The sequence below is a fragment of the Episyrphus balteatus genome, chromosome 1, assembly GCF_945859705.1.
Source record: "Episyrphus balteatus chromosome 1, idEpiBalt1.1, whole genome shotgun sequence".
In the NCBI taxonomy this organism is placed as follows: domain Eukaryota; kingdom Metazoa; phylum Arthropoda; class Insecta; order Diptera; family Syrphidae; genus Episyrphus; species Episyrphus balteatus.
In genome coordinates, this window is record NC_079134.1 from 66,596,025 (window position 1) to 66,617,714 (window position 21,690).

Below are 21,690 nucleotides of genomic sequence, written 5' to 3' on the forward strand. Positions count from 1 at the left end.
TAAATAATTTTTTTTGTTATTAGACTTTTTTGAGAAAAACTAAAAATGCAGTTTTACGCCTGCAAAGTTTAATCGAAATCGTTAGAGCCGTTTAAGTTCAAGTTATTTGGTATAACTTGAAGAATTTGTATGGGGGTAATTAAGGTAGTAAAAGAACAAAAAAAAACAACTTTCAGAATTCTATAAAAATCATCTGTACCAAATTTGAAGAAAATCAGTCCAATGGTTTATGGCTGTGGAAATGTGTACAGATGGACGTACAGACGCACGGACAGAATTCCTAGATCCACTTTTTCTTAATTACCCACCATCGTAATGTTGGTTTTGATTAACACCTCGACACGAAACCAATACTTGCCTTATATAGACCTAGTAAAAAAAAATTGCACACTCATGGTTATGGCTTCAGGTCGATGATAACATCTGGCCCACCCTAGATGAAATCTCTAGCTACGCCCATGAGCGACAATGTTACAAATTTTAGAGCAGCTGAAAAGGAATTACGAGAAGCATATCAGAAAATTAGCTTCGACGTACTCCAATCTGAATTTACAAGCCAGATCACAAGTTGGACGTTCATTTCACCAGGAAGTCCACATATGGGAGGTGCCTGGGAGTGCACGCTCCATAAAAACAATATTGTATCAAATCATAACTCCCGACACAAAGCTTAGTGACGAGAAAGTTAACAACTTACTCGTAGAGGTTGAAAGCATCATCAACAGCCGTCCACTCACATATTTGACCGTCGACACCGCAGAGCAAGAAGCCCTTACACACAATGACTTCCTGCTTGGATCGTCATCCGGCATTAAATGTCCTGGAAAATTTGAGACAACTGACCAATTCGTAAGATCATCTTGGCGACATTCTCAACTTCTCGCCGATAAGTTCTGGAAAAGATGGGTAGCGGAGTTTCTCCCAACAATGACTCGACGAAGAAATTGGTTCAAAAAAACCAAACCCATCGAAGAAGGAGATATAGTTGTGATAGTCGACCCCAATCTGCTGTCCTAAGGGCGTTGTGACCAAGACTATAATCTCTAAAGATGGGCAAGTGCGAAGCGCCTTCGTAAGAGCATCAAGTGGAGAATATCATAAATCTGCGAATAGCAGTTTTAGATGTCAAACGCATCCGCCAAGCTGACGATGCCTAAATCTAAATATCTGTTTTGTTTAGTATTTACTCTCGAATACCGGGGGGGAATGTTGTCAACCAAGCCGATGAAATCTAAACTTACCTTTGGTTTTCGTTTGGCTTGGTGAACGATTTCATTTCACATTGAACGCAGCAACATTGAAGAACAAATTTAAATCCAACTGAAAAATTCATTCGATTCTAAAGCCAAGCCAAGTGAAGACCAAGAGTAAGGAATTAATCATATCTTTTGTAAATTGTTTTGATAGGGTATCATTTTTATAGTTTTTTTAAAGCTGGTTATTTATATATAATAATGGACTGCTGAAAGAGTTGGTCAACGCTAAAAGAATTTCGAGTTCTGATTTACTTTAGGAGTTCTGTTTGATTTCTCCATTTGGACACGCCATTTTACTCACACATAGACAACTTTTTGTGTATGAACACAAAATTGGGCTTTTAAGCAATCTGTCTTTGTCTTATTCTTTTCTATCATAACTGTTTATTAAAGAAGTACAAGAAAAAAGCAACCAATCAAATTAAATCAGTTCTGAGGAAAAACAAACGCATACATGCATAATACATAAACACATGCATGCACAAGCATATACATACACGCCACTTTTCCTCAAAATTGAAATGTCAAAAGTGTATGAACACAAAATTGGGCTTTTAAGCAATCTGTCTTTGTCTTTTTTCTTTCTATCATAACTGTTTATCAAAGAAGTACAAGAAAAAAACCAACCAAATTAAATCAATTCTGAGGAAAACAAACGTATGCATGCATAATACATAAACACATGCATGCACTATGCACAAGCATATACATATACGTCACTTTTCCTTCAAATTGTAATGTCAAAAGTTTTTTTTTTTTTTTCTTTGACACTGACGTTTGGCTTAAAAGCCCAAACGAAGGACAAACGTGTGGTGAAAATTGACGAAGGAAAGACTAAAGCAACAGAATAACCAAAGCGTCATTTTATTTTTTTTGTTTTGCAAAGTCTGTCATGTCGTGTGTCGTGTCTGTTTTATTTTATTATTATAAATAATATTTTAACCCAAAAAAATATGCATCGCTAAAATGTTGGTTACTGTGCTTCCGCAGCAATTTTATTAATTAAAAATTTTGTGTGTTATCGTAGGAAATCATCTTCTCCTGCAGCCTGACACCACCAGCATCTAGAAACAACATTCAACAGAGAAAATTTGTGGGATTACATCAATTACAATTTTTGAAAGTTAAATAAAATAAAACAATTTCAGTGAAAAAAAAATCTTGTTCTTTTTTTTTTCACAACTGCGAAACGTCATTCCTTTTTTTGTTCCTTTTTCTGGTAGGTCGGCTGACGTCGGAGTGAAGATTTTCACCACACCAATACATATGCAAACCGAAATTATTCTTTCAGCACAAAAAAAAAAAATGAAACCCGAAACAATTCAGAACAACATGACTATGAACACAGCTAAGACATATTTTTGACAGATGAGCGATTTGTAAACTTTTTTTAAAGTAAACAAAACCAAGAAGGAAAGAGTTGTACTGTGTTATAAATTATGAAGTTGTAAATTAAATAAAAAACAAAATTTAATAAAATAAATAATAAAAAAAAGTTTTATTTTGTATAAAGTGACTTTGCTACATGTAGGTTGAGTACACCGTTGCTGTTTGGTTCGCCTTATTTTGTGTCGCCTTTTTTCGCACATCTTTTCTGGTAGTCGAGTAAAATTTGTTAAATCTTAGAATCTAGGGAAAGTCGATGAATCTTTAAAACTAATATAGGGCTGCATTATTAATAGGTCAAATAAGAAAGTTAAAAATAAAATTTCACCGCTCTCGATTACAACAATTTTTAAGGACCGTTTACTGAAAAATATGTCATTCCGTATGAAATCTTTCAATCGGAATTGCTGTCTCATTTAAGATTTTGCTCAAACTTTGTAAGGATGTCTCTAGGACTGTAAGGAAGAAAATCCATGATGATTTAATTTTAAGTTGCGGGTTTATCCGCTACCCGCATTCGAACTTTTGGAAAACGTCATTTTCATGTAACTATAGTTTGGCGTCTATTGAAGATATCTTTTTGTTTGAGACAGCATTTTAAAGTTTAAGAATAGCATTTTTTGAATATATATACAAAAATTACGTAGGTAATAATTATCCCTGAATTAAAACAATTTTTGAAAAACTGGTAATTTTACTGATTTTTCATGGTTTTTGACTGGCTCCAGAACCTTGGCTATAATATGTACGAAGCTTATACTTACCAAATATATATATATATATTAAATATACATATTTTTCAACAAAATAAATCTTAAACCAACTCGATAGTTGTACCTACTCCTTATGCAAAAATTTTAACCTCAAAGTATTGAGTTTTTGGGGTTTTAATTGATTATAATAATAATTCAATAATTATTGAACAAGCAGTAGATTTAGAAGACATGCAAATATCAAAATATCTGGAAATATAGCTAAGAATACGATCTAAATGTACTGTAAATTTCATGCTTATATCTCATGTCAAACATAGTGCAATCATAGCCTTAAGTAGGGGTTACTTTGGCTTTTTGGCGTTTTTGCGAATTTTCAAACAAGCGGTACACTAAAGGCTTAACTACATTCTAATACAGTCAAATAAGGAGAAAAAAGGGGTAAATCTCGGAATGAATGTTAGTAGAAATTTTTTTTGCTCAATATCTTCCTTTTGCCATTCTATAACATATCTCAAAAGTCTAGAAAAATCTCATGTCCGCTTGTCGCGATTTCAAGGTCAAATCGCGAAATGGAGATTTTCAAAATTAGCAAAAATAGGCTATGGTATTATATACACATATGATACATGATTTCAAGGTATATTTTAATGCTGATTCCAAAAAATCTAAAATTAAGACAATCCGACGTCTCTGGAAAAAGTTATACCTGTTTTTCATCTGTCAACTCATATTATTATAACAGTTGCAAACTTACTGCCTAAAACCCTTAAAAGTTATGGTAGACGAACCAAATTTTGCATGAAGATTTTAGAATCCATCATTATTAAAAATCAAAACAATCCCTTACAAAAAATATATACACCTACGAAATAATGGTATTTTTTGATGGAGGGGCAAATTTTAGAATATGCACTAAAGAAGATTCTTGTTCATCTTAGGAATAAGTGCAAATAGGCTAATTTTTTCATTTTAATCTTTGTTTGGATATTCTTTAATTACCCTCAAAAATCTAAAAAAATCTCATGTCCGCAAGACCTAATTTTCTTGGTTTGAAAAGAAGGTGCAGATTTTAAAAAATTAATAAGAAAAGTTTAAATTTTTATATGTATACCAACATAAGCGACATGATTTAAAGGTATTTTTTAACACTAATTCCAACAAAACTCACAAACAAGTCAACCTGACCATCCCTGAAAAGTAATGCACCTTATTCATGTTGATCTGACACAAATATATGAAGTGTATAGTTTTCCAATTTTTTAAAATCTGCACCTTATTTTCAAACCAAGAAAATTAGGTCTTGCGGACATGAGATTTTTTTAGATTTTTGAGGGTAATTAAAGAATATCCAAACAAAGATTAAAATGAAAAAATTAGCCTATTTGCACTTATTCCTAAGATGAACAAGAATCTTCTTTAGTGCATATTCTAAAATTTGCCCCTCCATCAAAAAATACCATTATTTCGTAGGTATATATATTTTTGTAATGGATTGTTTTGATTTTTAATAATGATGGATTCAAAAATCTTTATGCAAAATTTAGTTCATCTACCATAACTTTTAAGGGTTTTTAGGCAGTAAGTTTGCAACTGTTATAATAATATGAGTTGACAGATGAAAAACAGGTATAACTTTTTCCAGAGACGTCGGATTGTCTTAATTTTAGATTTTTTGGAATCAGCATTAAAATATACCTTGAAATCATGTATCATATGTGTATATAATACCATAGCCTATTTTTGCTAATTTTGAAAATCTCCATTTCGCGATTTGACCTTGAAATCGCGACAAGCGGACATGAGATTTTTCTAGACTTTTGAGATATGTTATAGAATGGCAAAAGGAAGATATTGAGCAAAAAAAATTTCTACTAACATTCATTCCGAGGTTAAACCCTTATTTGACTGGATTATTCACCACTTTTTGAAAAAGTACAAAAGTGAAAATAATTTTTTTCTCGGTAGCGGAATTTTTTTGTAAAAAAGAGTTTACAAATTGATTTTTGGACGAAAAAAAAAGCATTCTGCATAATTTTTTTAAATTTTCTAGCCCGAAAAACCCTACAAAAATGCATTTGAAAATTTTCACTTCTGTACTTTTTCACTTTTTGAGCCAATGCAATGTAGTTATGGCTTAAGATGATATAAAGGTAGGTAGGTAGGTAGAGATGGCGGTCATAAGCAGCCTAGCTTGATGATCCAATTAGCGCAAAATGCGCCGTTTTGATACCAAAACTTGTGAAACCTGTGAGTTATAAATGGGTTAATTGGAATAAAGTGATTTCAATACATACGAGTGTTTAGGCTAGCCTAAAACCACTTCGTTGCATTGAGGAGTGAGATCAAGATGATATAAAACTAACACAATTTTTATTTTTGGGACTTAAAGTTAAAAGTTTGAACTTAACACACTGTAAGTTTCATGTTTCTATCTTTAGTCAAATCGTGCGAAATCACAGTACAAAAGTGGTTTTTTTTTCAAAAAAACTCAAAACTTTGATTTATTTTGTTGAAAAATATAAACATATATTTAATATTTGGTAAGTCAGCAATTACATGAAGCCTCAAGAGGCGCGACTCTTTTTAAACATAATGAGTGCAAAAGAGAAAAAAGATGAAAGAAAAAACAACAACAAATTTTAAATCAAAAGAGAAATGTCAAATTTGAGTCCTTGACTCAAGAGGCATCGTGTAATAGTACGCTCCTCACAGAATGATTTATCGAAAGAAAATTCGAAAAAAGAGTCAAGCCTCTTGAGGCTTCGTATAATAGTTGACTTAGTATAAGCCTCCTACATTTATAATAACCAAGGTTCTGGAACCAGTCAAAAACCATGAAAAATCAGCAAATTTAGCAGTTTTTCAAAAATTGTTTTTAATTCAGGGATAATTATTACGTAATTTTTTGTATTTATTATTATTCTTAAGCTTTAAAATGCCGTTTCAAACAAAAAGATATCTTCAATGGGCGCAAAACTATAGTAACATGAAAATGACGTTTTCCAAAAGTTCGAATGCGGGTAGCGGGGATTTGCTTCCTTAAAGTCCTAGAGAACATCCCTACAAAGTTTGATCAAAATTTAAAATGAGACCGCAATTCCGATTGAACGGAATGACATGTTTTTCAGTAAACGGTCCTTAAAAGTTGTTGTAATCGAGAGCGGTGATTTTTTTTTTAACTTTCTTATTTGACCTATAAATAATGCAGCCATGTACTAGTTTTACAGATTCATCGACTTTCCCTGGATTTCGAGGTATAAATCTAATTTTATACCACTATGGGTCGTATCAAACCTGTTGAAGTGTTTTTAATTAATTTGGTTCTATAATATCTAATAGAAAAAAAGCTTTCCTATTTCTATTCAAATTTGGTTATTATTAAAAAATGCAAACATTTCTTACATTTTCCACCAAAATTGTTCTTTTCCGCCGTAAAATTTTCTGTGAAAGGAAAGAGGTGAAAAAAAATAGTTTGCAATGGGGGGAAATTTTTCGAAGTGGAAAGTTTCCCGCCCAAAACTCGCAATAAGGGGAATGTGAAATGTCAATTTTTCCGGGATCTGAGAACTCTTTCGGATTACCAATTGAAAACGACACTACAATAACAAAATAATCGAGAAAATTAAATGCATTAATGAAGCTGTCATTGTGTCATCACTCAGGTGTTAGTACAGTAAAAACCCGCTTAAGATTAATTGTGACATTTTACCGTTTCTCTTAAGCGGATTTAACTTTATTACAATTATTTATCTCTCCAAATTCTATATTTATCTAAGCTTTTAGCAAACGCGTGTAGAGGTTTAATAAGGCCGTTTGTGAATTTGGTTAAATATTTAGATACATTTTTGACATTTATGTGTGTTGAATATAAAATTTATCTTTACCTGTGCAGGGACGGGTTAGAATATTCCTGCAGCGCCTCCCCGCTTGTCGTAAAAGGCGACTAAAGGAGAAAATTTATCTAGGTCGCATACACCAAGGTGAACCTAGCGACATTTAACATCTGTAAACTTTCCCAAAAGTGTGCATGCCATTCCCTGGGTTGGCACGACTGGAGATCACCGGTGCTGTTAAAGAGAGATCAAATTCAAAACTGGAGCATGCACGCGTCGAAACAAAACAACAACAACGTTTCGCAAGATTTTGTGAACTGAAGCATTATGGAAGTACTCGTCCAAGGAAATGACACTACCCCGCCAGGCACTACCATTACTAATGGTACTGATCCTGGACCGAGCAGCAATGCTCGGGTCAGAGCTAGACGGATTCCGGGGGCTAGCAAAATAATGCCGCAGATTAGACAAAATCTGAGAGTTGCGAGTTGGAACGTTGGGAGTATGACAGGTCGAAGTTTCGAGCTGGAAGAGATGATGATAAGAAGGCGAGTAGACATCTTGTGTGTCCAAGAAACGAAATGGCGTAACACGGGAAAAAGAGCTCGTTTCTTGGATACAAGGACAAAAAATTACAAGATGTTCTACTATGGAACGGAAAAGGGTAAGAACGGGATCGGAATCATCCTTACAAAAGACCTCTTAGGCAGCATATTGTCCATTTCGAAATCCAGTGACCGTTTGATGTCCCTTAAAATGGTGATTAAAGGAAAGTTGTACTTAAGGACATCCCAAAGGAAGAGTTTTTGTTCGTGGGCGGAGATTTAAATGGACATGTCGGGAAAACAAACGAAGACTATGAAGATTGCCATGGAGGCCTCGGATACGGCATCAGGAACTCTCCTGGTGAAGACATCCTGAGCTCGTGCAAAACATATGGTCTTATCGTACTAAATACCATGTTCATCAAACAAAGCCGACACCTGGTCACTTACAGCAGTGGTGGAAATGAGACCCAGATTGATTACCATTTGGTATCTAGTTTCATGAAACTTCGGGTCAAGGATTGTAAAGTGATACTGGGAGAAGCGATCGCGCACCAACACCGTCTCCTACTGACAGAATTTTTTATGGAGACAGTGAACGACAACAAACAGACAAAGACTTTTGGGAAGATCAAATGGTATAATCTGGATAAGGAAAAAGGCGAAGCTTTTATTTCGAATATGCAAGACTATCTGTATAACAACACCAATATATTTCGAAATGAAGAGAGTACAGCACAAAGTATGTGGGACCTCCTACAGCGAACTTGCATAGAAAAAGCCAAAACACTGTTAGGGGTTTCAAAAGGACACAACCCACAAGGCAAAGAAACATGGTGGTGGAATGATGAAGTTAAAGCAGTTGTAAGTAAAAAGAAAATGGCTTTCAAAGCTTGGTCGAAGTGCCCCTCTAATAATACAGAGCAAAAGTCACGCTTTGAAGTGGAATATAGAAACTGCAAGAAAGAAGCGAAGAAGATATGTGCCCAAATTCAAGCCAAGAATACAGAAGACCTATATCGGGAGCTAGATGAAATTTCTACCCCGACTGCTGGTGCTATTCAAGAGCTACGACAAAACGTGAATAAGGGCGCAACCATCTTCAAAATAGCCGCCCAAAGAAGAAGAAATGCTCAGGAGATCTGTTCGCCAAAGTTCATTAACAATGCTCAAGGCCAACTACTTGTTGAAAACGATGAAATCCTCCACAGGTGGCGACAGTATTGTGATGAACTTCTAAATGAACAATTTCCAAGGCTACACTTTCCAATAGCTTCACCTAACTTAAGCGAAGTATCCGATGTCACAGTCGAAGAAGTTAGTGAGGCTGTAAAATACTCCAAAAAGGGAAAAGCTGTTGGGCCAGACGAAATACCCTCAGAGTTTTGTAAAAAGATGGGAGACATCGTGTCTAAATGGCTCATGGTTCTTGTTTCCAAGCTTATGCGAAGTGATCGAATGCCTAATCAATGGAGGGAAAGTTACCTTCTTCCAATATTCAAAGGGAAGGGTGATACTCGAAGCTGTGATAATTACCGTTCGATTAAGCTGATGTCACACACTATGAAGATCGTTGAGCGAGTCTTGGGTAGCCGACTGCGAAAAATAATAAGGCTATCTGATGACTAGTGTGGGTTTGTTGCGGGTAAATCAACCACAGATGCAATCCAGAGTATCAGAATCATTAAGGAAAAACATCGAGATTCCTTGGAGGATTTGCATGTGGTATTGGTTGATTTTGAATTCTTTGCTGACGATGGAGCCATCATAAGTGAAGACCCGATATCCCTGCAACGAGCACTTGATGTATGGGTGGATGTTCTAGAAGGTAATGGGTACCGCATAAGCGCGAGAAAGACAGAATACCTATGCTGCCCATTTTCTGATCCACACAGGCCTATTCCTGACATTTATTTGAATGGTGTAGTGCTTCCCAAGTGTGAAAATTTTAAATATCTGGGGTCTATGATAAATAACAAAGGTACTTGTGATGACGATATCAATCATCGCGTAAGCGTAGGGTGGATGAAGTGGCGGGAAAATTCTGCTATCTTCTGTGATCGAAAAATGCCCTCTAAGCTGAAAGGAAGGCTCTACACCGCAGTTGTGCGTCCAGCACTCACATACGGTTCACAATGTTGGACAATGTACAAAAAGTATGAGAGTAAGTTAACGGCAGCTGAGATGAAGATGCTTCGTATGACAGCAGGAGTAACAAAGCTTGATAGAATTAGAAGTACGAAGATCCGAGGAAGCCTTCATGTTAAAAACACCATCTCCCAAAAAATTGAACACGACCGACTCAGTTGGTATTGCCATGTTCAAAGGAGAGATCCTGAGAACTCCGTCAAAAAAGCAATATCATACAACGTTCCAACACGAAATAAAAAGAAAGGTAGGCCTAAAAACTCCTGATACAAGCAAATGCAAAAACACCAGCATTCAGTTGGCCTTAGAAATGGAACAATACAAAACCGGGAGGCTTGCCTCCGATTTCTGAGGTCAACTCGGCGAACCCCACAAGCAGATCACTAGTGTGAAGCAGTAACGTGGGATAGTTATGATCCCCTCGACATCGAGATCATAACAGCGCCGAGAATAAGGAAGAAGAAAGAAGATTGGTTGATTTTGAAAAAGCATTCGATCGACAACCACGAGATCTGATATGGGTGGCCCTCAGACAACGAGGAGTTCCGGAAACCTATGTGCGGATAATTATGGACATGTATGATGGAGCAGTTACTGAAGTAAGATGTGCAGCTGGAGTCACCGAAGAATTCGAAATCACAGTAGGTGTACACCAGGGAAGCGTCTTGAGTCCTCTGCTCTTTATTACCGTTCTTGATTATCTGCTTGAAGGCAAAGTGACGGACCCAAAAGTGCATCAGTTATTCTTTGCTGACGATGGAGCCATCATAAGTGAAGACCCGATATCCCTGCAACGAGCACTTGATGTATGGGTGGATGTTCTAGAAGGTAGTGGGTACCGCATAAGCGCGAAAAAGACAGAATACCTATGCTGCCCATTTTCTGATCCACACAGGCCTATTCCTGACATTTATTTGAATGGTGTAATGCTTCCCAAGTGTGAAAAGTTTAAATATCTGGGGTCTATGATAAATAACAAAGGTACTTGTGATGACGATATCAATCATCGCGTAAGCGTAGGGTGGATGAAGTGGCGGGGAAATTCTGATATCTTCTGTGATCGAAAAATGCCCCCTAAGCTGAAAGGAAGACTCTACACCGCAGTTGTGCGGCCAGCACTCACATACGGTTCACAATGTTGGACAATGCACAAAAAGTATGAGAGTAAGTTAACGGCAGCTGAGATGAAGATGCTTCGTATGACAGCAGGAGTAACAAAGCTTGATAGAATTAGAAGTACGAAGATCCGAGGAAGCTGTTTAAAACTTGAAAACAATAATTAGGTAAATAATAAAACACTTCTTATCCTCGTACAATAGTTGTATTTATTTACAAACGTTTTCGAAAAGTTAACTTTTCATCTTCAGGTGATAGCAAAAAATATAATTTTTAAAAAATTTTTTTGATAAGTTTACAAATTAATCAAAATTATTTTTATATAAATTGAAATTTTAATAAATTTGTTAAGTAATTGAAATTTAAAGTTATTTTAATAATGTCTAATAATGATAATTTTATAATAACAAGAAGAAAAGGGAAGTGAATAAATGCGTTTAAAATTTTTTCTCAAAAATGTCCTTAGATGATAATGGTTTTAAGAATTTATGCAAAGAAGATCGTTCAAAAGTTTTGTTTTTATTCATGTTTTTTGTACGATTTATGAACATTTCTTCATAAGCATTTAATAAATTTGGGTTGTTAATTTCTTTTAACAAACGAAAACCTGCTATTTTATGATTTTTATCAATCATATGATCTGCTGGTGTTGATTCGTGTACTGTTTTTGAGTGTATCGCTTTATAGTGTTCTGACCATCTAATTTTAGTTTTCCTTCTTGTTTGGCCTATATATATTTCATCACAGTCTTGACAAATCACTGCATAAATTCCAGATTTCTCAAGAATATCTGTTTTGTCTTTTATGGTCCCAATTAGATTTTTGACTTTATTACCATTGCTATTTGGTGATAGTTTTATTGAAAAATTATTTAGTACTCTTTTTAAAGAGTAAGTCAACCCTTCACACGGGTCGTTTGAACGGGACACTACTCGAAGTGTCTTGCACTCCATATGTTTTGATGCAGAAATGTTCCTTGGGGTCTAAGTAGTAAGAAAAAAGCTTTTTTAAAATTTTCTATCGAGCTATTCGTTTTTTATGAGCTTAATAAGTTATGAAAAAACGTACTTTTACGTACTTTTTCACACGTTTTTGTTAATAACTCTGTTAATAATAATGGTAGAAACTCAAATAATAGCTCTATTTATAGAAGAAATATGCTTCTTTTTAACGGCATTTCAATCAAATTAGTGGCATTTTTAGATCTTCAGATATTCGAATCTAAGTCCGTTCATTTTTTTTGCCCAATTCGATTTCACTAATCAAAAAGTTTTTTTTATAGAAGCCAGGGTATACTTTTCTAATGGTTTTTCGTATGTTGAACTCGAATCCGAAGGCAAAAAAATTCCATCACATCAAGTTTTTGAGATATTACCGTTAGAAAATCAAAAATACCCCTTTTTAACAGTTTTTGAGGTTATGTCATCTTGCGTGATAATTTTTTATAATTACATTTGTAGCGGTTTCTTAAAGAACTAAGTTTTTTCTTTTAAAACCCGTTTAAATAATTTCGATATCGCTTTTCTTCTCCGAGAAATCCTAAAATCAATTCAACATGTTTGGTGAATACTCTCTATGAAAAAAAATCTTATGTTCGTTTGGGTTTCATGGCAAATCGCAAAAAATATTTGCATTCCTTTAAGTTTTTTGGTTAGTCAAAAATTTTCTTACCCATAAACTTACCAAAAAACTTAAAGAAATGCAAAAAGTTTTTGCGATTTGCCATGAAACCCAAACGAACATAAGATTTTTTTTCATAGAGAATATTCACCAAACATGTTGAATTGATTTTAGGATTTCTCGGAGAAGAAAAGCGGTATCGAAATAATTTAAACGGATTTTAAAAGAAAAAACTGAGTTCTTTAAGAAACCGCTACAAATGTAATTATAAAAAATTATCACGCAAGATGACATAACCTCAAAAACTTATAAAAAAGGGTATTTTTGATTTTCTAACGGTAATATCTCAAAAACTTGATGTGATGGAATTTTTTTGCCTTCGGATTCGAGTTCAACATACGAAAAACCATTAGAAGAGTATACCCTGACTTCTATAAAAAAAACTTTTTGATTAGTGAAATCGAGTTGGGCAGAAAAAATGAACGGAATTAGATTCGAATATCTGAAGATCTAAAAATGCCACTAATTTGATTGAAATTCCGGTAAAAAGAGGCATATTTCTTCTATAAATAGAGCTATTAATTGAGTTCATACCATTATTATTAACAGAGTTATTAACAAAAACGTGTGAAAAAGTACGTAAAAGTACGTTTTTTCATAACTTATTAAGCTCATAAAAAACGAATAGCTCGTTGGAAAATTTTAAAAAAGCTTTTTTCTTACTATTTTGACCCCAAGGAACATTTCTGCATCAAAACATATGGAGTGCAAGACACTTCGAGTAGTGTCGCGTTCAAACGACCCGTGTTCAATGAATGTACCACCCATATATGCTAATACATTTTCTTTAATAGGAACTAAAGAGGTTAAATTCTTCAAATCTTTTTTCTCTCGATGTTTTTTTAATAAACTATTGACTATTCTATTAGTATAACCGTTTATTTTTGCTATTCTTTGAATATTTTCAACCTCTTTATTATAATTGTTTTTGCTAAGAGGAACATTAATAGCACGGTAACAATAGGAATTCAAAGCTGCAAATTTAGTTTGTTTTGGATGATTTGAATTGGATGGAATACATCTGTCAGTGTTTGTTGGTTTTCGGTATATATCAAACTCTTTCTGATTATCGACTCTTTTAACCATGACATCTAAAAATGGTAACTGAAAATCAATTTCAGTTTCAAAAGTAAATCTTATTACTCCTTGCATGACATTATTTAAAAAATCGAGAAAATTTGCAAGTTTGTCTTTATGGATGATAATATAGGTATCGTCAACATATCTGACCCATAATAATGGAAAGTCAGGGTAGTTTTCTTTAGCTTTTGTTTCGAATTCAGCCATAAAACAATTTGCTGCAAAAGCAGATAAAGGGTTGCCCATAGCCAGACCTTCAGTTTGTTGATAGACTTTATCATCAAATTGGACATAATTTTTTGAAAAGCATAAATTAACAAGACGCATGTATTCACTTACCCTTAAATCATCTAGCGTATTTATATTTCTTAGCCAATTCTCAATTGATTCTTCAGCTTTTGATATTGGAATACTGTTATACATGTTGTCTATATCTTTTGAAGCTTGAATGAAGTCATTTGGAATATTTACATTTCTTGCAGTTTCGATAAATTGTAATGAGTTTTTAACATAATATCCAGATGGTTGTTGAAATTTTGAAAACTCTTTACATAACCATTTCGCCAAGTCATGTACTGGTGATCCAACTCCACTACAAATCGGTCTCATTTTTAAATCTCCCACCTTGTGGATCTTAGGTAATGCATAAAGTTTTGGAATACTATAGTTTGAAGGTATTAACTTTTTTCTTAGATATTCTGTCGTGATGTTAGTGCACGATTTAAGAGTCAATTTTGTTTTCGCTTGCCAGCCGTTAAGTTTTATTTGTGGTTTGTTGACAAGAACATAACTCCCATTATTAAGAATGTTGGAAACCTTCGCTTTATAGTCAGATTTATCTAATACTACAACTTTATTACATTTATCTGCTTTTAAAATGATGATGTTGTCTTCAGCAATCTTTTTTCGCAGAGATGTTAAAATACGGTTTTGCTGTTTTGCTAATGTACCATATTGTTTTTGAGATGATATAAAAGTTTCAATGGTTTTTTCAACATCAACACGGATTGCATTTCGGATGTCAGGACAAAAATTTGAAATGGTTGTTTCGATTTCTGCGATAATTGGATCTAAATTATTGTTTCCTTGAATTGCAAAATTAAGTCCAAAATTCAAAAAATTCATTTAATCATTTGTGAGTATTGTGGATGATTTGTTTACTACGAAATCATCGATGATGTGGACTTCAGTTTTTTCAAATTTTTGCGTTCTTAAAAGTTTTTCGTATTTATTGTTTAATGTTTCTTTTTTGATTTTTTCATTTCGATTGATATAGATCATGAAGGTATCAATAAAATTGTTTAACATTTCTAAAGTAGTATAATGCACACAATTCGTTAAGATTTTATGTTGCTCATATAGCTCTTTGTCGATGTTGCTTAAACAAGCGTGTGCATAGTTGATTTCACAATTGAGCCAGGTTCTTTTTGCTTTTCTTATAGCTGTTTCAGTACGTGAGTTATTCACTGCTGATTTAATTTTGATGAAATTACCGTGCTATTAATGTTCCTCTTAGCAAAAACAATTATAATAAAGAGGTTGAAAATATTCAAAGAATAGCAAAAATAAACGGTTATACTAATAGAATAGTCAATAGTTTATTAAAAAAACATCGAGAGAAAAAAGATTTGAAGAATTTAACCTCTTTAGTTCCTATTAAAGAAAATGTATTAGCATATATGGGTGGTACATTCATTGAAGGGTTGACTTACTCTTTAAAAAGAGTACTAAATAATTTTTCAATAAAACTATCACCAAATAGCAATGGTAATAAAGTCAAAAATCTAATTGGGACCATAAAAGACAAAACAGATATTCTTGAGAAATCTGGAATTTATTCAGTGATTTGTCAAGACTGTGATGAAATATATATAGGCCAAACAAGAAGGAAAACTAAAATTAGATGGTCAGAACACTATAAAGCGATACACTCAAAAACATTACACGAATCAACACCAGCAGATCATATGATTGATAAAAATCATAAAATAGCAGGTTTTCGTTTGTTAAAAGAAATTAACAACCCAAATTTATTAAATGCTTATGAAGAAATGTTCATAAATCGTACAAAAAACATGAATAAAAACAAAACTTTTGAACGATCTTCTTTGCATAAATTCTTAAAACCATTATCATCTAAGGACATTTTTGAGAAAAAATTTTAAACGCATTTATTCACTTCCCTTTTCTTCTTGTTATTATAAAATTATCATTATTAGACATTATTAAAATAACTTTAAATTTCAATTACTTAACAAAATTATTAAAATTTCAATTTATATAAAAATATTTTTGATTAATTTGTAAACTTATCAAAAAAATTTTTTAAAAATTATATTTTTTGCTATCACCTGAAGATGAAAAGTTAACTTTTCGAAAACGTTTGTAAATAAATACAACTATTGTACGAGGATAAGAAGTGTTTTATTATATACCTAATTATAAAACTCGTGCAGAAATTCCAAATATAATTCAATACGAATTAATAGATAATTTGAAAACAATACTTGAATTAAAAAACAATTTTTACTATTTGAAACCAAACATTGTATAACTCACCTTAAATTTGAGCTACTCTCTTTTTTTAATTTTTGTGCATTACTGTATTTCATGCATTTCATTTTGTTATTATATACGTTAAATGCTGCTGCTTGCAATTTTCCCAATGCTCGATCTCTTTGACGAACAACCACCATACAAGCAGCACGCAGCAGCAGCAAACGAAACACCAGAAATAAAAATCATCATATAAGTATAAAACATTCTTTTTCTCTTATACAACATATAATCATCTGTAAAAAACATCAACATAACAAAATCTACAGTCCATTATCCACAAAAAACATTGGTCCTTCTGATAAGCCGAATAAAAAAGTGAATTGTGCGGTGTATGAGTTGTGTGTCAAATAAGAGAATTAGATCACGTGATTTATTAATCCACCATTTCGGTGTCGATTATATTAATGTATGCTTTTTTTTAATGAATGAATATCAAGCATTGAAACTTTCAACAAACTTTCATCGAGAAAAAAATCTGAAGCAGTTTATGAAATTTGATTTTAATCAGCTAAATGACAAAATTATAACTTATACATAATACATATAACATATATATGTATATCGTACAGATATTCATAACAAGTTTTTATATATGAATAAATTCTTCATTGCGAACCCACTGGCTTTCTACTGTGCGTAGTAAACGGTTCTTTAAATTGAGATTAATATTTTTTGATAGACAATAATTGAAACGCAAATATGCAATTTGTCAAGGGCAAACGTGGTCGCGCGAAGGCTTCGATTACAAATCAATTAGCGTTTTCGGAATTAATTGATGATTCCACTATGGTTGCTTTGTTAGAAATTCATTTAGCTACGCTTACAGAAGCCTGGTCAGAATTTAATTCTTTGTCCGATCAACTTTATGAATTTGTTGAAGATGAAGGTTTTGTCGATCCAGAACCAGAATATGCTGATTATGAGGACAAGTATTTAACCTCACATGCTGCAATAACCGATGCAATTCGTGCAAAGGTACCTCATTCAAACCCACCTCCGTTAAATAACGCTGCTTCGCCTAGCGAGTCTCTTACCACACAACAAGTCGAGTTTTTAGAAAGACTTGAAGCAACTAAATCCACAAAATCTGTGCATTTACCCAACTTCATGTGCCTACTTTCCATGGGGATTATAAGGATTGGCCGGGTTTCAAAGACATGTTTCTTGGAACGATTGATTCCAATGCTTCACTTTCAGGAACTCAAAAGTTCCAATATTTGAAGTCGTTCCTTGGAAAGCAACCAGGGGATCTATTTAAAAACAGTCCATGTACAGACAAGAACTACGTTGAGGCTTGGGACAAATTAGAAGAGCGTTATGATAGGACAGTTCTAATTATTCAATCGTTTATTGAAACATTTATTTCACTACCATCTTCGAACTCTAATCCAGCGATTCTTCGTAAAATAACCGACGATGCGGATGAAGTGATTAGGGGTCTTAACTCATTGGATGCAACAACACGAGATCCTTGGCTAATTTATATTTTGTTGCAAAAATTAGATCTTGAAACCAAACAAGCATGGGCTAACGAAGCAGGATCTAGAATTGATTTAACCATCCAACAGTTTCTCGATTTTCTTCAAAACAGGTGCAACTGTCTTGAAGCTTGCTGTCCAGCACCTAATTCGTCTCTTTCGAAACGTAACAACAAAGATACTCAAAAAAGCGTCCGATCTCATATGATTGAAACAAAAGTAGGATGTCCAAAATGTGGAGAGGACCATCAGCTTTTCCTTTGCAAATCTTTTTATTCGCTAGGTTGTGCAGCTCGTCGTGATTTTGCTAGGGAGAATAAACTTTGTTTTAATTGTTTTCGTGCAGGACATCCATCGAATAAATGCCGTTCATTTTCAAGATGTAAAATCTGCAACAAAAGGCACCATACTTTAGTTCATCCCAATGAAAGTGTAAAATCAACAGTTCCCGGTGTAATTGAATCCGCTAAATCAGGGTCGTCGCTTAGTTCCGCTACTAGTTCTCCAGTTGTAAATTGTCACTCGTTGGATCCTACTCGTTGTTTTTCCACTCTTCTCCCTACCGCCGTTGTCAGAGTTGTAGACAAACAAGGAATTAAACATGAGGTTCGAGTTTTATTAGACACAGGATCACAAGTCTCGTTTGTTACCGAAGAGTTAGTTCAGCGTTTAGGATTGACACGTAAACCATCGCGAATTCCAATAATGGGAGTTGGATCTACTGCCGCAGGTGTAACCAATGGTGTGGTATCACTGAACTTAGCATCACGATTTGAAATGGATGATAAAGATAGTTGTTCAAATAACATAGACGTTGACTGCTGCGTTATATCTAAATTAACATCGCTGATTTCTCCAATCTCCACGTCACATTTTAACACATTCGATTATCTGTCGCTCGATTTAGCTGATCCGAGTTTTAATAAGCCAGGCCCTATTGATATCCTTATAGGTGCAGATAGAGTCTTCAATATTATTACGGGATCTTCGGAAGAAGAGGCTGTAGGAGTTCCTAATTGTGTTCCAACTATATTTGGCTGGGTTATAGCAGGTGGAGTTCCAAAGCTGCGATCTGATGCTAACCAAGAAGTTAAGTGCTTTACTATAATGTTACTTTTTGCATTAGCGTTTGACCTTGAACGTTTCTGGCGCCTTGAAGAAGTTCACTGGGAACCTGTGCTATCTGTTGAGGAACAACAAGCGGAGGAAAATATTGTTTCAACTCACAGTCGTGCTCTTGATGGACGTTATGTTGTACAGCTGCCTTTCAAAAAAAATTATGGGTCGAACCTTTGCGATTCTTTTAGCATTGCTCTTAGTCGATTACACTCAATGGAGCGTAGGTTTGCTTCTAATCCCGAATTGAAAGCTCAATATAATTCATTTTTAAACGAATACCTCGCATTAGGGCATATGGAAGAAGTACCTCAACATGAAATTGTACAACCACCTTCCAATTGTTATTATTTGCCTCATCATGCGGTTATAAAAAACGATAGTACTACCACCAAATGATATATTTATTTTGACTGAAACTTGGCTTAATTCAAGTTTCTTGGACACAGAACTTTTTTCTCAAGAATTCTTAGTTTATAGAAAAGATCGTCATATTGGAGTTGCAAAAGAACTAGGAGGGGGTGTTCTCGTTGCTGTACGAAATAAAATTGTTTCTTCACCCGTTTCTTTCCCTTTCAAACTTTCACTTGAATTAATTTGTGTGAAGCTTTCCTTTGAAACTAGATTCGTATACATTATCAATGTATATATTCCCCCAAAAAGCTCGAACGTTGTTTATACTGAACTTTCTATGGCAATAGATTATATAATGGACTTGTCTTGCTCCAATAGCAACATTTTACTTGTAGCAGATTTTAACTTACCACACATTGATTGGATTCTTTCTGAAGATGAGTCCTGTCAAGAAGCTTCTTTGACTTCTTCACAAACTGAACTTGCTTTTCTAGATAAAATTATTACTGCGGACTTACAGCAAACAAGCTGTATTAAGAACTCAAGAACTCCTGACTTCAGAAAAGCTAATTTTCAGTTGCTATGTGAAGATTTAAATAATTCTGGTATTAATACTATATCAACGTATACTAATATTGATGAAGCAGTTATCAGTTTTTATAGCATCCTTAACAACTGCATTAATAACACTATCCCTCTCAAAATTTCTAAACAAAGTAATTTCAACCATGCATGGTACACTAAAGAACTGCGAACACTTAGGAATAGAAGAAACAGAGCATGGAAAACCTATTTAAAATCTCTTTCTTTAACTGATCACAACAATTATATTGCAATTTTCGAAGATTTTAAGATTCTCTCTAATACTCTTTATACCAATTATATAAACGAAATGGCTTCTTCTTTGAAAGGAGATCCTAAATCGTTTTGGAAATTTGTGAACACGAAGAAAAACTCTGATGGCTATCCTGTTAATTTTATCCATGAAAACTTGTTGTTGCAAACACCATCTGACATTTGCAATGCCTTCGCTAATAACTTTCGCAACTCTTTTATTGATGCACCTTTTGATGTTGATGAAGATTATTTTAAATGTCTACATACCTATGCCCAAACGAGTTGTAACAATATTCCTGTGCAGCATGACACAGTTTTAGATCTTCTTTCATCGCTAAAAGATGATTATTCATCTGGTCCAGATGCCATTCCCCCAATTCTTTTAAAAAAGTGTAGGAACACATTAGTTCAGCCCCTTCTCTTTTTGTTCGAGCTGTCCCTCAAATCAGGGAAATTTCCGTGTCTATGGAAGAAATCATTTCTTACTCCAATTTTTAAAAAAGGTGATAAGACATTAATTACCAACTATAGACCTATTTCCAAACTATCTTGCATTCCGAAGGTCTTTGAACAAGTTGTTTGTGAGAGTATCGCTTTTTTCAGTAAAAATCTTATATGTGAGCAGCAGCACGGGTTTGTAAGAAAAAGATCAACTGTAACAAACCTGCTCACCTTTCTTCATAAATGTTCAAATGCATTAGAGCAGGGAAGGGAAGTAGACTTCTCAAAGGCATTTGATCAGCTTAGTCATAAAGTCATCATTTTTAAACTTAAAGCTTTTGGGTTTTCGCCATTTTTCATAGCGTGGGTAGAATCATACCTTATTAATAGGTCCTATCAGGTAAAATTTAGAAACTGTCTTTCAGATTCTTTCATTGCTCACTCAGGTGTTCCTCAAGGAAGCCACCTGGGCCCTTTTTTATTCATTCTCGCTATAAATGATGTAACATCATGCATGCGTTCGAGTGAAATTTTAATATTTGCTGACGACATGAAGATATTCAAAATAATTAAATCTAACGATGATCACGTTCTTTTACAGAACGATAATAATAGTTTTAGTGTTTGGTGTGAAAAAAATGGTCTAACACTTAACCCAGTTAAATGCCAGACAATTACTTTTTCTAGAAAACGATTTCCGAGTGTTTTTGATTATTGCATTTTGCAACAGCAACTTTGTCGAGTTGACCGTTTCAGGGACTTGGGTGTTCACTTTAGCTCAAATTTAGAATTCACTGAACACATCAATTACATTATAAATAAAGCTAACTTTATGCTCGGTTTTATTAAACGTTGGGCAAAGGAATTTAATGACCCCTATGTTACACTTTCCTTATATAATTGTTACGTTCGACCCCATCTCGAATATGCTTCGCAAGTTTGGACTCCATTTTATGAAATTCACAAAAGCCGTATTGAATCAATTCAACATAATTTACTTTCCTTGCCAGAGGAGCGAGCTATCTCCAGTACAATTTGAAGAGTCAAACATGGTGAAAGTTCTTGGTCTACAATGGTACCCATTCAAGGATTGCTTCTCCTACAAGGTCGTTCTTCCAGAGTCAACAACTTGCACCAAACGTCGA

At 34.1% G+C, this 21,690-nt stretch overlaps 1 protein-coding gene across 3 annotated transcripts in view; it reads right to left on the reverse strand.

The window, feature by feature from the left end:
* The window catches only part of LOC129905672 (leucine-rich repeat-containing protein 15), a 364,926-nt gene that overhangs the window by 80,226 nt on the left and 263,010 nt on the right, over positions 1 to 21,690 (reverse strand). The gene's annotated exons all lie outside the window — the stretch shown is intronic.